Below are 18,789 nucleotides of genomic sequence, written 5' to 3'. Positions count from 1 at the left end.
CTTTACTGGTTTTCGACTTGGATATGGCTGTGGGCCTGCTAATCAGACCCACAGCACAGATGCACTCTCTCTAAATTTACCTCATGTACTCTAGGTACATCCACAATTGGGAATTGGTTCACCTTGTCAGTCCCTGTAGAAGTGTACCCTAGGTACTCAGGGCATAGGTGTAACCATGGCCTACCAGGGGCTGCAGCATGTATTATGCCACCCCTGGCTGGTCCCTCAAATAGACACAACTGGGTGATCACTCGGCTGGGGCAAGGTCGTGTAATCACCCCTTGCTTTGGTGTAGTATTCCTATACCTACCTTATATATAGACACGTAGTAACCTATAAGTCACTCCTATGGCAGGCCTTAACAATCCTGGAGGCAGAGTGCTTGGTTATGTGTGAGATGGTGCTCAAGCATGAGCTGAGCCTGTCTGCAGCTTTCGGAACCATGTCCTTATAGCTGTTCTATGATATCGCCATACCATATACTCTTAAGTGCATTATAATCCTCGCGGTTAATGCTAACTGGTTTGGCTTTATCCAAACATGTCGTGTAAGGTGTCATACGCTTTGGAATACTACCCCCTTGCCAATTCTGGCGATGGGGGTAGCATTCCACCCTTCTAGAGGGAGAAGACATGTTGTTGCTGACTATGCCGGTTAAAGTTAACCAGAGCCCCAGCGTTACAAAATGGACGCTGCTGCCACAGACACAACTCTGACCTCCTGCTGCTGGGAGTCCTTCCAGTGACTGAGGTTTGGACAATAGGTTTCCTGCCTGGGGAGGTGCGAGCACCACCCTAGACAGGACTTTGTGTATTGGGACAGGGAGGGCTGAATAGATTGAGACACTGCCTCCATGCATACCCCGGTTCAAACCGGTTGCTGGGGCACTCCAGCCCGAAACTGGACAAAGGAAAGGGGGTGTAACCACCCCCCTTCCTGGTCCCACCCATAGGAGGGACCTAGAAAGTAATCCAGCCCCTTTTAGTTGTATAAAGGTAAGAGCTGAGTCCTGAGACTTTAGATTAATCCTGAATCGAAACTTGACACGAAACTCTGGACCTTCGACGTTCTGCTGAAGCTGATGACTGAAGAATCTCCCTTGTGGCCAAGGAGTGACCACCCTGGGCAACCAGGCACCATCCATCAAATCAACGGCTTGCTTTGTCGACGTTCCCGCCGGAATCCGAGCACAGAGCCTGACAAGACCCAGACTTCCAGACCTCTCTGAGACCTCTCTTCACAACTGCAGCATAGCTGAGATCCGTGGAGGCGACGAGACACGTGGGACCGGACATCTTGAAAAGCCTGCAACTTGCTAACTGTGCAGCTCCTGAGGCATCCTAGAAGCTGTGCACTGGGGATTGAGAAACCCCAAACCCGAGCTCCACCTGCACCGAAGATCAGCCCTCCACACTCCACGAGTTCTGCTGCGTGGGGCCCTTCTGCTTGTGTTCTGCTCGACGCGCTGGCCCGCTGGCTAGTAGCCTCTGTGACGACAATCCTTTTTATCCACCTCGCTGGTCTGATTGCTCCAGACTGGCCCTTGCTTCCCTGCAAAGGTGAAGCACCTCAGACCTTGCTGGTCTGCACCAGAAGCCTTTGTTGTATCCTGCGTGGGTTGCCTTTGCCAAGGCTTGTTGACTCCAATCCGGCAGTCAACCCCTCCATCTGCGAGAACCTTCGTGGGACAGCTCCTCTCCAGCACCTGGTCATCGTCGACGCCTCCTGGTCCGCGTGGCTGCAAAGACAAGCTTCAAGACAGCACCTGATTGCTCCTCGACGTTGTCTGGTTCCTTCCTGGTTCCACCCGGTCACTGGCTAGTGACCCAGACTCTGTCCCCTCTGCTTTCAGGTCCTCCTCATCTTCCATCCACCCTTGGATCCACCCGGACATCTTCCTCCTGGTCGCCTGCAGCATCTTTCTTCAAGGCTCCATAGGATTCAACGACGAAACCCGACACTTCTTCACACCTATGCACCCGCCGTCCGTGGGTGAGGTAACGCGAGTACTAAGGTGCTCCCAAGGGTATTGACTATCCAAGTGTCTAGGTTTTTAGTTGTTTCCTCCTAGCTAAACCGGAAGTGTCCTAAATCCTTCTAAATCTAACTTCTAAGTTCCCATGGACTTTGCATTGACTCACACGTGTGTGTAAAGACACTGCACGCGCCGTCTGTGGGCCTCAAACTAAGGTTCAGATAATGTAGCCCCAGCGATTCCCTAGGCCCTAGGCCTTTCCTTTTCTCGTGACGTGGTACATATACCACTTTCTTAATGTATGGTTTGCTTCACCCCTAGGGCCTAACTGTAAATTGTGCAACTTAACGTATTCTGACTAAGTATCTTGTTATGTGCTTTTGCCTCTGATCTCATATAGAGTTCAGAGGAGTGTGTTAGTAAATAAATACATATATATTTTATATATATCCTGTGTGGTTCCTTTCATTTGATATTCAAGGGGTTACATATGGTAAAACAGCTGGCTTTACACGCCCTCAAGAGTCTTTTAGCCTAAGACTGTTCTGTCCACGCTACCACTAGGATAGCTGGTCTATAAGGTTGACTTACAACCATCACCATAAGGGTTGTTTGGACTGGTGCAAGGTGTTCACTAGAATAGTGAACATCATATACCAGGCCAACTTCTCACATTGGTGTGCAGCGGTTGGGATTAGAGCTTGCTGTTGTTTTACCACTTGTAATCTTGAGATATCATTTGAAAGATCACATAGGTAACTATAGGTACATATAAAAACAAGTCTTAGTATACTTAAGTTCTACTGAACTTAGCTGTTGTAGAGCCTGGGCCTAGCACACCCTGACTACAACTCCAAGAAAGGTTATGTAGGAAAACAAATAGTGTAGGTAGGTGCAACACCACACCTCACTAGAAACCATGTCTCAGACAGTGAACCCCAGTGGTTCTCTGCCTGCAGAGGTAGATCCCTTGAGGACTGCTTCGAGATATGAAGCCTTAGCCTTCCAAGAATTGAGACAATTGTGTACTTCTAGAAGGCTAAAACAGGGTTCAAACCCTACCCTCAGATTCCTGGTTGAGCACTTAGAAGAGTATGATGGTCAACAGCCACCTAAGGTAATGCAGATGAAGTCCTTCCTCCTCAGATGATAATGCTGATACTATTGAACCAGAAGAAGAGGAGGATGTAGAAGAGGAAGATTCTGATCTAGAGACAAACAGCCAGGTCCCAGTCAGAAGACTTAGCCAGGTTAACCTAAGCATACATGGGAGTCAGTATGGGCAGCCCCCATATAGACCCCCAAGTGGGCTTAACCAGAGGCAGAGGAGAGGAAGATCCCACTCCAGGGAATCTCTCCAATCTCATGCTTCAAATGGCTCATGGCCCTGCTCAGAGAGGGATGACCTCCCCTCAGAGAAGGGAACATGAGGCAAAAACGAGAGTGGCTGCTCTGAAGATTGAGAGGCAAGAACTTGAAGTTGCCCTGGCCAAAGAGAAGCTTGCTCGTGCTGGAGGGCATAGAGAGAGTGGGTTAGAACCCACTGGTGGCAGCAATATCCCTAAGGATAAAGATAGGTCCTATGAGAATAGACACCTAAGCAAGATTGTGCCCCCCTACAAAGAAGGGGATGACATCCACAAATGGATAACTGCTTTGGAGAGGGTCTGCAAAGTACAGTCAGTGGGCAGCAATCTTATGGCTCTCCTTTGCAGAAAAAGGCAGAGTAAGCTCCTCTCCCAGTTAGTGATGGGAATGCTAACAACTACCGTGTCCTGAAGAGTGCTCTGATTGATGGGTTTGGCCTAACCACTGAACAATATAGGTTGCTATTCAGGGATACCCAGAAGACACAGACTCAGGACTGTACTGATTTTGTTGATTGTGCCACTAAGGCTCTAGAAGGCTGGTTATTGGGAAGTCAAGTTAGGGACTATACAGGATTGTATAATTTGATCATGAGAGAGCAAATCCTTAACAACTGTCAAAACCTGTTATTGCATCAATACCTGATTGACTCTGATCTGACCTCTCCTCAAGAATTTGGAAAGAAGGCAGACAAATGGGTCAGAACCAGGATTAAGCAGAAAAGCCAGAACCAGGGGGGTAATCAGAAATAGGCAGACCAGAAGGGTAATGAGCAGAAACCAAAAGACCAGAAGTCTTCACCAGGCCCCCAAAAGGCACAGGGGGAGGGTGGCTCCAAAAAGAACAAACAGAAACAAGAAGGCCCAAAGAAGCCCTGGTGTGGATACTGTAAATCAGTCTCTCACTGGTTTAGTGAGTGCACCAAGAAGGGCACAGCACCAACCACCATTGCCCCTAAGGCAACTGTTCCCCCTAGTCCAGCTGTTAGTGGTGGTTCCCAGCAAAAGGGTGTCGTAGGGTTGACCCTGGGAACTGAGGTGGACTCTGGCCTAGTCAGAGTACCAATTCAGGCTGTTCTTGTCTGTGATGGGGACATAGCAATGTCCTCTACTGTAAGTCCCAGTAATCTGAGCAAGTACAGGCAGATACCTTTTATTAACGACAAGATGGATCAAGCCTACAGGGACACATGTGGCAGTGTCACCATGGTGACTCCTAACTTTGTGGACCCTAACCAGATCATACTAGGTGAGACCTACCTAGTGACCAACGCTAGCAATGCGACTACCTCCCATAGTATGACAGTTGTTAACTTCTCCTGGGAAGGGGTAACTGGCCTCAAAAGAGTTGTGGTGAGTACAGACCTTCCAGTAGAGTGTCTGTTAGGTAATGATCTTGAAACCTCAGTTTGGTCTGAGGTGGAGTATAGGACCCATGCAGAAATGCTGGGAATATCAGCACATGTCCTTGCTGTGACCAGGTCACAGGCCAAAAAGTGCTTACCTGAACATTAGCTGGATCTTGGAACAATAGACCAGACACCACCCAAGAGAAAGAGCAAGAGGGTTAAGGCAGTGCCTTCCCCCCTGCCTCAGGTTGAGGATCAGCCCTCCCAGGAGGATGATTCTGAGATCCAAGAGGGAACTGTCCTAGAAGAGCTTGAGCCTGATCAGGTTGAGTTTCTTGGGACAGGGGGACCTTCAAGGGCAGATCTGAGGCAGGCACAATTAGACTGTTCCTCTATTGAACCCCTCAGACAGCAAGCTGCTGCTGCGGCTGCTGGGAATGCTCAAGGTACCCATAAAGTGTATTGGGATGATGGACTCCTTTATTCAGAGGCTAGAGACCCCAAGCCTGGTGCTTCCAGGAGGTTGGTTATACCTCTGCAATTTAGGAGCTTCCTTCTCACCTTGGCCCATGATATTCCCTTAGCAGGACACCTGGGCCAGAACAAGACTTGGGACAGACTTGTCCCTCACTTTCACTGGCCCCACATGTCAGAAGATACCAAGGAGTTTTGTCGCTCCTGTGTTACCTGCCAAGCCAGTGGCAAATCAGGTGGCACAACAAAGACCCCCCTCATACCACTACCTGTGGTGGGAGTACCCTTTGAGAGAGTGGGGATAGACATTGTAGGGCCAATGGACCCCCAAACAGCATCTGGGCACATACTTATACTGGTGGTAGTGGATCATGCCACCAGGTATCCAGAAGCTATTCCCCTGAGAACCAAAACAGCTCCTTTTGTGGCAAGGGCCCTACTTGGAGTTTTCTCCAGAGTGGGGTTTCCAAAGGAGGTTGTCTCTGACAGAGGTGCAAACTTCATGTCAGGATATCTAACTGCAATGTGGAAGGAGTGTGGTGTCAACTATAAGTTCACCACCCCCTGTCACCCACAGTGCAATGGGCTTGTGGAAAGGTTCAAAAAGACCCTCAAAGGGATGATAAAAGGTTTACCAGAACAGCTGAGGCGAAGATGGGACATCCTTTTACCCTGCCTTCTGTTTGCTTACAGAAAGGTCCCACAAAAGGGGGTTGGCTACAGCCCTTTTTAGCTTTTGTTTGGGCATCCTGTAAGAGAACCCCTATGTCTTGTGAAGGAAGGATGGGAGTTACCTCTCAGAAAGCCTAAGCAGGACATAGTCGACTATGTACTTGGTCTCCGCTCCATGATGGCTGAGTATATGGAGAAGGCTTCTAAAAACCTTGAGGCTAGCCAAGAACTTCAGAAAGCTTGGCATGACCAAAAGGCTGTGCTGACTGTGTACCAGCCAGGACCGAAAGTGTGGGTGTTGGAGCCAGTGGCTCCAACAGCACTCCAGGACAAGTGGTCTGGACCCCATACAATAGTTGAACAGAAGGGAGAAATCACCTACTTGGTGGACCTTGGGACTCCCAGAAGCCCCCACTGGGTGCTTCCTGTCAACAGACTCAAAGCATTTGTCGACAGGGCAGACATGGGCTTGCTCATGGCTACAGATGAGGGGCAGGAGGAAGAGAGTGACCCTCTCCCAGACCTGCTTACTAAGAACCCTGATGATGGGTCAGTAGATGGTGTAGTCTTTGCTGACAGCCTTTCTGAACATCAGCAACAGGACTGCAGACAAGTTCTTCAGTCCTTCAGACATCTGTTTTCCCTGACCCCAAGTCAGACAAGCTGGTGCACCCATGAGGTGGACATTGGTGACAGTCTGCCTGTCAAGAGTAAAATCTACAGGCAACCTGACCATGTGAGGGACTGCATTAGGACAGAGGTCCAAAAGATGTTGGAGCTGGGAGTTATTGAGCCCTCGGAGAGCCCTTTGGCCAGTACAGTAGTCCTGGTGCCAAAACCTCACAACCAAGATGGTAAGAGAGAGATGAGGTTTTGTGTGGACTACAGAGGTCTCAATGCTGTCACTAGGACAGATGCCCACCCCATCCCCAGGGCAGTTGAGCTCATTGATAGATTGGCTTCTGCCAAGTTCTTGAGCACATTTGATCTGACAGCAGGCTACTGGCAAATCAGATTAGCTGAGGATGCAAAAGCCAAGACAGCATTTTCGACCCCAGGAGGACATTATCAATTTGTGGTAATGCCCTTTGGTTTGAAGAATGCACCTGTCACTTTCCAAAGGCTGGTGAATCAAGTTCTCACAGGACTGGATGACTATTGTGCAGCTTATCTGGATGATATTTCTGTCTTTAGCGCCACCTGGGAGGATCACCTGGTCCACCTGAGGAATGTTTTGGAGGCCCTGCAGAAGGCAGGCCTCGCTATCCAGGCCACAAAGTGCCAGATAGGGCAGAGCAAGGTTGTGTACCTGGGCCACCTGGTAGGTGGGGGTCAGGTTCAACCACTGGATAGCAAGATCCAGACCATCAGAGACTGGACTCCTCCAATCACCCAGACACAGGTCAGAGCTTTCTTTGGCCTGTCTGGGTACTACAGGAAGTTTGTTAAAAACTATGGGTCCATTGTGACACCACTGAATGATTTAACTTCCAAAAAGATGCCAAAGAAAGTTCCGTGGACAGTTAGCTGTCAAAAGGCATTTGATGACCTGAAGCAGGCCATGTGTACTGCACCTATTCTGAAAAGTCCAGATTACTCCAAAGAGTTCATAGTCCAAACCGATGCTTCTGAGTTGGGTGTGGGAGCTGTACTTTCACAACTGAATATAGATGGTGAAGACCAGCCCATTGCTTTCATAAGCAGAAGGCTGACCCCTAGAGAGAAACGTTGGTCAGCTATAGAGAGGGAGGCCTTTGCTGTAGTTTGGGCCCTGAAGAAGCTGAGGCCATACTTGTTTGTCACTCACTTCAAGATGCAGACCGACCACAAGCCCCTCCTATGGCTAAATCAGATGAAGGGTGAAAACCCCAAACTTCTTAGGTGGTCTATTTCTCTACAGGGGATGGACTTGGAACATAGACCTGGGACTGACCATGCAAATGCAGATGGACGCTCCAGATATTTCCACTTAGAACAAGAAGACTCAACTGGTCAAGGTTAGTCTAATGTCCCTAAGTTTGGGGGGGGGTTGTGTAGGAGAGTAGGGTCTGCTTCCTATGGTCACCCTCACTTTTTGCTTTGTTTTACTAGTTTTTGACTTAGATATGGCTGTGGGCCTGCTAATCAGACCCACAGCACCGATGCACTCTCTCTAAATTTACCTCATCTACTCTAGGTACATCCACAATTGGGAATTGGTTCACCTTGTCAGCCCCTGTAGAAGTGTACCCTAGGTATTCAGGGCATAGGTGTAACCAAGGCCTACCAGGGGCTGCAGCATGTATTATGCCACCCCCGGCTGGCCCCTCAAATACACAACTGGCTGATCACTCAAATGGGGCAAGATCGTGTAATCACCCCTTCCTTAGGTGTAGTATTCCTATACCTACCTTATATATAGACACATAGTAACCTATAAGTCACTCCTATGGCAGGCCTTAACAATCCTGGAGGCAGAGTGCTTGGTTATGTGTGAGATGGTGCTCTAGCATGAGCTGAGCCTGTCTGCAGCTTTCGGAACCATGTCCTTATAGCTGTTCTATGATATCGCCATACCATATACTCTTAAGTGCATTATAATCCTCGCGGTTAATGCTAACTTTGGTTTGGCTTTATCCAAACATGTCGTGTAAGGTGTCATACGCTTTAGAATACTACCCCCTCGCCTATTCTGGCGATGGGGGTAGCATTCCACCCTTCTAGAGGGAGAAGACATGTTGTTGCTGACTATCCCGGTTAAAATTAACCAGAGCCCCAGCGTCACAAAATGGACGCTGCTGCCACAGACACAAGTCTGACCTCCTGCTGCTGGGAGCCCTTCCAGTCATGGAGGTTTGGACAATAGGTTTCCTGCCTGGGGAGGTGCGAGCACCACCCCAGACAGGACTTTGTGTATTGGGACAGGGAGGGCTGAATAGATTGAGACACTGCCTGGAGCACCCTAGGTGCTCCATGCATACCCCGGTTCAACCGCGTTGCTGGGGCACTCCAGCCCCAGCTCTGGTGCGAAACTGGATAAAGGAAAAGGGGTGTAACCACCCCCCTTCCTGGTTCCACCCATAGGAGGGACCTAGAAAGTAATCCAGCCCCTTTTAGTTGTATAAAGGTAGGAGCTGAGTCCTGAGACTTTAGATTAATCCTGAATCGAAACTTGACACGAAACTCTGGACCTTCGACGTTCTGCTGAAGCTGAAGACTGAAGAATCTCCCTTGGGGCCAAGGAGTGACCACCCCGGGCAACCAGGCACCATCCAGCAAATCAACGGCTTGCTTTGTCGACGTTCCCGCCGGAATCCGAGCACAGAGCCTGACAAGACCCAGACTTCCAGACCTCTCTGAGACCTCTCTTCACGACTGCAGCATAGCTGAGATCCGTGGAGGCGACGAGACACGTGGGACCGGACATCTTGAAAAGCCTGCAACTTGCTAACTGCAGCTCCTGAGGCATCCTCGAAGCTGTGCACTGGGGATTGAGAAACCCCAAACCCGAGCTCCACCTGCACCGAAGATTAGCCCTTCACACTCCTCGAGTTCTGCTGCGTGGCCCTTCTGCTTGTGTTCTGCTCGACCCGTTGGCGGGTCGCTGGCCCGTTGGCTAGTAGCCTCCGTGACGACAATCCTTTTTATCCACCTCGCTGGTCTGGTTGCTCCAGACTGGCCCTTGCTTCCCTGCAAAGGTGAAGCACCTCAGACCTTTGTTGTATCCTGCGTGGGTTGCCTTTGCCAAGGCTTGTTGACTCCAATCCGGCATTCGACCCCTCCATCTGTGAGAACCTTCGTGGGACAGCTCCTCTCCAGCACCTGGTCATCGTCGACGCATCCTGGTCCGCGTGGCTGCAAAGACAAGCTTCAAGACAGCACCTATTTGCTCCTCGACGTCGTCTGGTTCCTTCCTGGTTCCACCCGGTCACTGGCTAGTGACCCAGACTCTGTCCCCTCTGCTTTCAGGTCCTCCTCATCTTCGATCCACCCTTGGATCCACCCGGACATCTTCCTCCTGGTCGCCTGCAGCATCTTTCTTCAAGGCTTCATAGGATTCAACGACGAAACCCGACACATCTTCACACCTATGCACCCGCCATCCGTGAGTGAGTTAACGCGAGTACTTCGGTGCTCCCAAGGGTATTGACTATCCAAGTGTCTAGGTTTTTAGTTGTTTCCTCCTAGCTAAACCGGAAGTGTCCTAAAGCCTTCTAAATCTAACTTCTAAGTTCCCATTGACTTTGCATTGACTCACACATGTGTGTAAAGACACTGCACGCGCCGCCTGTGGGCATCCTACCTCTAAACTAAGGTTCAGATAGTGTAGCCCCAGCGATTCCCTAGGCCTTTCCTTTTCTCGTGACGAGGTACATATACCACTTTCTTAATATATGGTTTTCTTCGCCCCCAGGGCCGAACTGTAAATTGTGCAACTTAACGTATTCTGACTAAGTATCTTGTTATGTGCTTTTGCCTCTGATCTCATAAAGAGTTCGGAGGAGTGTGTTAGTAAATAAATACATATATATTTTATATAAATCCTGTGTGGTGTCCTTTCATTTGGTATTCAAGGGGTTACATATGGTAAAACAGCTGGCTTTACACACCCTCAAGAGTCTTTTAGCCTAAGACTGTTCTGTCCACGCTACCACTAGGATAGCTGGTCTATAAGGTTGACTTACAACCATCACCATAAGGGTTGTTTGGACTGGTGCAAGGTGTTCACTAGAATAGTGAACATCATATACCAGGCCAACTTCTCACAGTTACCACTATGAAACATAGCCCTAGGACATACATTACAAGGGCAGGGCCCTATTGGACTGGGTAGAAGTGACCATTATGGTGATGTTTCCTGGCATATATCTAAACAAAGGTAAGAGAGAGAGAGGTGTGAGTACAGACTCTTTCGCTTGCCCAGCCGATCAATAAATTAACAAAAATATAACCAGTCTCCTACCTATTTAACTCATGTTCTGAATGATCACTTTCTTTAACTTATTAAGGTTATGGTGCCTTGGAACACACAGGGTGTTGTAAAAGAACCCTCACTCGCATAACTAGTGACATGCTTCATCATTGGGTTCCCACTCATGAGTTAAATAGGTAGGAGACTTGTTCTATTTTTGGTAATTTATTGACATTTTGTAGCAGACATATTTACTTTTGGATGATTCTGTTCTGGTAAGTTCCAGCCAAGCTACTAGATATTGAGCTGCTTGAATTAAAGAAATATCTAGAGCCACTGTTGAATGAAGCAACATGTCACCAAGTTAACTTCATATTCTTTAGGTTTGTAAAAGTATGTTTCTCATAAAATCTTGGTGTATGTAGGTGTCTTGGTATGTAATTGTTGTGCAAATGCTCACTGATGTGCACCTTCACTGTACTGATTTATGGGCAGCAGGTCTGATACCTGATCAAACTCCTGCAAGCCTATAGTTAAGAGAAAATGTCAGACACACATCAGAAGCAAGCCGCTGTAGTTCTTCATGAGCACAGTAGGTGCAGTAAGGCATTTGTTTGGAATACTTACTACCTCATTTAATACTGACCATGGTTAAACTGAAATACTAGAGTTCGTGCCCTAGGTAGGCCCTGAGATGTTGGAAAAAGAGTTCAAATCAAGAACAGTCAATCGTCTTCTATTAAATAGCTGCCATACAGAAAATCACATAGAAAACGAGACCTATTAAAATTTATTTAATGGTTATTTAAGGACTGGGATACTAAAAAGAAAAACATCAAAAACAGAGAGGAATAAAATAACATGTAGCATGACAGCAATATCACAAAAAGCCTAATTCGATATAGTCTCAGGTAAAAAAAAAACTTCTCAATGTGTGTGTATGTGTAAAAAAGAAAAAAAAAATAAGCAACTAAGATCCAAAGCAGCCTGAATAGGAGTCAAACAGCGAAAAATAATTTAACACATATGCGGTCGTATAAAGGCGTCAAACTTGAACCAGAAGTGACCCCATTAGAAAAAGTCACACGAGGACTGTATACTTACACCGGAAGGGAGCAGTAACTGAAGAAAGATCCCTATAATGGGCTATGTGCTACCAAAATATGATAAACCTAGAATAGAGAAATTCTTTTTAAAAAGGCTAAAAAGGCATTAAAGTAATGCACATATCTTAAGCCACTGATGCTATCAAACGTGGAAGATAAGCCAGTGTTAGGAGATGCCTCTCATAGTTATTATTTGGAGGCAGGTTCTAGGAAACCTTATTTTTAAAGTCAACTGTGAACCAGATAAGAGATAAGGATACAGTGTTGCAAGAAATAAAATCAGCAACAGAAACCTCAACCGCACTATGGACAGGGTTGAAAAAAAAATATTTTGAGGTTTGGACAGAAGTCCATTCTCATTTTAATAAATAACTTTGGATACCAGATAACCAACTGAATATATTAGAGGAAGGGAAACGTGAGTGTGGAATGGTTAACTAAAGGTGACTACATTCGTAAGTAAAAGTCAAACCCAGCAACAACAGTTAACTCACTTTAACAGGGAATGTAACGCATGTTTGGTGCTTCTAAAATAAAGACTGGACCATGAGATCGTGAGTGATACATCAATTTTGGAAACCTTTCAATGTGCTTCAGACCTCAGTGACTTGGTGGATGTTCCCCTCTGCTCGATGCTCTCAGGGAAATTTGAACTGAGTGAGGCCAAGAAGACCTCAAGTCGGAGTCCTATAATAAAAACTGATACTAGACAAAATTATGAGCATTGGCATCAAAATCTAGAAGAATATTTTTCCCTACATAATTGACACTAGCAATATTCAGGGAAACAAGTAGACGTTTCATTCCGGCAGCAATGAAGGACAAGCTGACATTGCAATTGAGCTAATATTAGTATCCACAATGATGATCGCTATACAGCACATTTGGGAGTCCATTCAGAGCCTACTGAATAAGGTGGTGAAAGATTCAAACTATAATATTGAGATCACCTCTGCTATTCTGAAGCACCTTATTGATCTGAAACCTAGAGAGACTAAAGGTGATAAAAAGTCTCCTAATATGTTCCTCAAAGTTGATAAAATCTTGGAAAAATGTCAGTGAATTTATTCATCTGCCCGGGGGAAAAATGATACAATGGTTTAAATAGATGATGCTGATGGCTTACAAAGCTCTGGTAGCCCCGAATGGTTACCTACACGAAAGTGTTTATCATTTGACAACATTGAAATAAGCAGTAAAGTAGATAATACTGACAATGATCAAAACTCCTAGACATTATTGGAGAGAGCTGGCCCAAAGAGGTCTAAAGAAGTATCCCCGATTTTTCATAACAAAAATCAGCAGAATTGTGTCCAAAAATAAAAAGCACCAAGAAGAGGAACATTACAAATAAAGGCAGAACATTGTTGCTTATTGACAACAATAATGCAAGATATACTGAAGGTAAAGGCCTAATTATGAATTTACATACCTTTATAATCTCCCCATCCCATAACAGCAGTAAAAATTATAATACAAAAGTAAGTGAAAATATTCATCATAATGAGCTTATAAATGGGAGTTGATAAAACCGAGAATATCAGGGAGACCGGTGCAATGATAAAGGAACAACAAATGCAGGCGAAGGATGGAATAGTGAAAATATACTCACTACTAATCCTGTTGTGAAGGAGCCCTGTCTGCAATACAGAAGGTAAAATGGCAGTGTGCTCATGGAACTCAGCAAGTTTACTGAAGAAGTGATACAATGACAGCTCTGGAATATTTGTCCTTACAGATAGTGGACATATTTGCATATTTGTCCCCAAATCCATTTTTATACCGGCCCAAAATCTAGCGTATCAACACTCTAGCATGGCTATTGGAAATAATATCTAACGATATAGCTCTTGTTACCCATCCTCAAGAATATGATCATACATTAGACTGGCAAAGGACCAAGAAGTGCTTCTACTTTAGAATTGTTAATGTGCAGGTGTTGAAATTTATAGAGAGCTGAGATGCATAGATTTTGCTATACAAGAAATACAGGAAAACAACAGGAGTGCTGAAGTGTTTGTTAACAATATTAATTATTGATGGCGTACAGGAAATAATTGTGAAGGCACAACTGAGTCCTCGCTATTAATCTAAGAGTAAATCTCCAGAGTTGAGGAGTAAGGGAATAATCACAACCAAAACAGCATAGGAAAGATAAATACACACAGCAGTACATCTAAAAGAAGCTGATCACCTGAAGCACAAGACTGAAATTGGATAGTAGCTGCAATCCATTCAGGGTTCACTGTATCCAAACCTATAATTCCTGATAACCGTGTCAGCCGCCTACTGTCATAGAACATTGCAGAGAGTAAAAGGAATTGGATGCCCTTAAAATCCAAATGACGAAATGATCAGATCACAATAGTCGCTTTGCAAGGAACCTGGACAAGTGAAAATGTGGCACTAAATGATTACCTGGTACATAATAGAAAGTGGAGAAAGGCAAATTTGGCCACTGGCAGTTGAATCGGTCACTTTATCTCTTTGTTTACTGCAACTGAAGAGTCTTTAAGGAATTTTCCGACTTTATAACTGTAGTAATCTCGGGCAGTAAGACTTTAATAAAGAGTAAGGTTGTACATATTTCTTAGGACAAAATTATTGTAAATGTTTACCTGGTATCAAGTAAACAACAAGAAAAACTGTGGAAAAGCTGGTCTACCTAAGCAGATTTGTGTTAAATTTCCCTTAGCTTCAATTTTGCTAGTGGGAGATTTTAATGTAAAAGTACACCCGACTGAAACTGTGTTTCAGAAAGACTACGAAAAGGTCAGATAATACCTAGTCAAATTATAAGTCAACCCATGAGAAATTGTCTTGGGACAAACTTGATCTCTAAAAAGGCCTAATATGACTATACATAATGGGAGAATATTAAGGGCCAAATGTATCATCATTCGGAATAGTGATAAACAAATTGCGATTTTCTGTGAATCGCAATTACGTAATCGCTTTTCCTAATTTATGAACCTCCAAGAGTTTAATTTAGTGATTACTAGAGGGTTGCACATCGACCTACCTCATTAATATTAATGAGGTAGATCGCAATTTGCGACCCCCCTAGGAATCGCTAAACTCACGGAGATGGTGGCCTGCTAGGGTTAGAAGACCACCATGTCCATGATCGCTTTTCAATAAAGCAATCCTTTTCTGTTGTTGTAAATGCAGCCCGTTTTCCTTCAAGGAAAACTGGTTGCATTTAAAATAAAATAATGTAATTTTTTCTTTTCATTAGGTATCGGCTAGCGTAGGCTGCGCATGCGCAGTCTCGCTGGTGAGATCTTATGTCTTCTAGTAGGGAGCTAGCCCTTCTCCATTGGCTGGCTTCCTAAACGGCGGCCAGCCATTGGAGAAGAGCTGTGTTCGTCACTTTAAGCCCCGTCCGTTTCGGATTGAGGGACTTGTTTTTGCTGTCCTTTCTATCCGTGACATCATTCATCCAAAACACGCCCCCCAATCCGAAAAGGACGTATCTTGTATTCCTGAAGTCTCGGCTTTCACTCCCCTTTGAAGATAGTGGCGATATGTTAAGGTGCTTTGTACGACCACCCTAGCCCACCCCAAAGGACACACCACCTCCAGCTAACAGATCTGAAGTAAACTACTACTCAAAATCGTTACCATAGAATTACTTCATGTCTTCATTCCAGAACACAATTACCAGTTGCTATGTATGAAACATTTTTCAGGTGACAGCGTGCTTGCGATTTAGTGCCATTCTAAAAATTAGATACGCCACCATTAATCAGCCTCTAAAGTTCACAGAGAAATCGGCTATCACTGTCAGTCTCTCTCCCCCCACCAAACAGTTCGTCTTCACTCGCGCAATCTTCGTGGTCCCTGTGCGCGCTCACCTTGTCCGTGGTGGGTTCCATGCTGCAAGGGCGTTGAGTTATCTCGGTGTCTCACGGAGTCCTGCGGTGGCTGCGACTGCTTGAATTATCCGCTTGCACTAATGCCTGCTGTCTCCCGTTTCCACGCTGGCAGCGCTGACGTTACCGAGCAGCTGAGCTCGTTCAACCGCGAAAGGGTCAGTTTGAAGCATCTTGGCACAGAGAGGCTTCTGCCGTAGAACAGTTGCTACCACAAATTGGTTAAACAAATACATAAGGGCCAATGAGGGGAAAAAAGTGAACTACAACTAGACCACTAGCCTCATTCAGGAGAAAAAGACGGCCATTGTAGAACAGAAATGCATTTTCCATCTTCTGCCTAAACTATACTAATGAAAGACAATTCGGATATTTAAACTACAGAAAGGACAATTTACATCATTTACTATTTGTGGAAGAAGAAACAATTAGTATTCATAGACGTATTCGATTATTTCTATGGCTCATATGAAAAATACAAAACGGTTCGTTTCTGAATGAAAAGTATGTGCCTTTTTTCAGACTGAATCCAGCAAAATTCAGCTTTACGCGAATAGAAAATGTTTAATTCGGGGATGGACGTGGAATTTGCCTTTTAGTCCGGGTGGTTTCGAGTTCACTGCCATGTAGTCCTTCTTTCGTTTTCATAGTTGATTGAATTACTGTTCACGCTCAGGGTCCCTAGTTCAGGGGTCGCCGACTTTTTCTGTAGCGAGAGCTACATCTGACACTGCTCGTTCTGATAGGGCACGAAGGATCATTAGCAATTATATATTTCGCGAGGCACATGTAAACTTCATTGTAATCTATAAGTAAACATATCTGGACAGTGACCATCACACTGTAAATCAGACCGTAATGACACAAATTAATGCATGAATAGACTGCTTTAAGAAACTAGTCACTTTTAAAAGAAAGGATGAAATACCGAAATAAACATTGTACGACGAAGGCGAGGTAGAAATCAAAAGCAAGTAGAGGGAGAAAAAGGATGAGAGGAAGGAGACTGAGCGTAAAAGCAAGGAGAGGGATAAATAAACAAAAGGAAGAATGAAGGAAAGGAAGAGAAAAAACTATTGAAATAGAGAACGAAAAAGAGGAATAGAGTTATAGCTCAAACTGAAAACAGCACACCAAGCAGTCACATGTATTAGACTATGGGGTCCATTAGGATGGCGGGCGGATCGCCCCCTCCAGCCTGGCGGTAGCCACCGTCGGCCTGGTGAGGGCAATCCGCCCTCCATCCTACCCTTCTTCACCCCCCGCCAAATTAGCATGTTGGGGCTGACCACGGCGGACGGAAAGACCGTCCGCCGCTTTTCCTCCCCAGTCGCCTTGCGGCCAGGGCGGAAGAGGTTTAATATGGTGGCGGTGTCTATTAGACACCGCCAGCCATATTAGCATTGCCCATGACAGATGCCTTTCTGTGGCGGCGCCGCCGCCACGGAAAGGCATGCGGTCTTCACTTCGGGGGCCCCCTTCGGGCCCCCGGAGTGTAGGACAGGTGGGGGTTGCACACAGGTACATTTACACTAACAAAGCGGCAGGCACCACGCGGTGCCTGCCGCTTTGTTAATGTAAATGTGCATTTTTATCATTGTGGCGGGCAGAGCTGAGAGCACCGCCCGCCACAATGATAAAAATGCAAGATGTGCCCGCCACTGTGGCGGGCACATCCTAATACCCCCCACGGGACCCCCGCCCTTATGGCGGGCGGTCCCGATTTCCGATAGGATGGCAGGCGGGCAAAGTCCGCCCGCCATCCTAATGACCCCCCCCCCCCCCCCTATGTGTGCTTTAGATACGATGGTGAATGAGACAGCTGCAGGGACTTTTTGTTTCCAGAATACTATAATCAAGATTCTCTACATCACAAAATGGATCTCTATGTGTAACAGTAAACAAGCTTAGGTTTGCTTTCTGACAATAATTATGAATGAAGAGACACAGTTACGGATTTGCTAATGTCAGAGGGTCGCTGCATGTGTATGATGGGTATCGATGGGATCCATGCCAGAGGAAAGGCATGTAGGATATCCTTCAATATTCGTATGAGCACTACACACCTTCCGCCGCTGCCGGCTTTGTTTGATGTGCTTAGGTACATTTTGTTCTGAATGCTGACGCAGGATATCAGTAGGTTTTGCTTGTTTTTTAAGAGCAGACAGTAAAGCGTGGGGTCACTGCCTGCTCTTAAATAACGCTTTTGCCATCCTTCCCAAAGTAGAAGGGGTTCCCAGGGGACCCCTTCCCATTTGCCAATGGGTTACCACCAACTTGAAGTTGGTGGTAAAATGGGAATGTTTTGCAGCCGCATTCACGGTCATAAAACATTAACACATGCTGCTACAATACAGTATTTGGAAGGGACATCTTAAACTCGCCCTTCCAAATCCCATATCGCAAACGAATTGTGCGATTTACTGACAGGTTACCCAATCGCAAAATGGGGTTTGATACATTGGAAAAGCCTTTTTTTGCAGTCGCAAACGCTGCGAACTGGCCTATTTGAGAACGCACAATAAGTTCATACTTGCGGCACTTAGTGGCCAACCAGCCAGACAAACCTACAATAATGGGAGAATATCCACACTCGTAGATTATGCAGTATCTCATCAGGCAATTTCTCACTTATCATTGATCTGGAGGTTGGGGGACAGATTGTAAGCTGCCACAGGCCTCTTGAATTGTTAATGTATTTTAAGCTTGCACCAGTGTTATTTGGTATACTAGTCATCAAGTAAGGTGCAAAACAAAGAAGGATCATTTGGTCTTTGAAATTAAGAAAATAGAGTGAAGAAATGATTCTTGATTTGTTAGCAAGGTATACACAGCGGATATCCCAAGGACACCTTGAGGATTATGCCAGCCTAATACAGAAAGAAAGAAGCTAGAATAGCTTTCACTGAGAAAGCTAAAACAAGAGTCAAACTAAATAAGCTAACAAGAGAACCCTTTACTCTAGATCAAGTTTCTAGATTAGCAATATTGAAGAAAATAGAAAAGAATATTGGAGGTATATGCAAAGAGCAATTTGGGATGAAAAAAGATGGGCAGTAGTTGTAGCCTTACATGAAAAT

The 18,789-nt window shown here is 45.7% G+C and overlaps 1 protein-coding gene across 1 annotated transcript in view; it reads left to right on the top strand.

Annotated features, from left to right (window-relative positions):
• POFUT2 (protein O-fucosyltransferase 2) overlaps positions 1-18,789 on the top strand; it is a 186,212-nt gene that overhangs the window by 40,905 nt on the left and 126,518 nt on the right. The gene's annotated exons all lie outside the window — the stretch shown is intronic.

The sequence above is a fragment of the Lissotriton helveticus genome, chromosome 3_1, assembly GCF_964261635.1.
Source record: "Lissotriton helveticus chromosome 3_1, aLisHel1.1, whole genome shotgun sequence".
In the NCBI taxonomy this organism is placed as follows: domain Eukaryota; kingdom Metazoa; phylum Chordata; class Amphibia; order Caudata; family Salamandridae; genus Lissotriton; species Lissotriton helveticus.
This window is presented reverse-complemented; position numbering and strand designations above follow the sequence as displayed.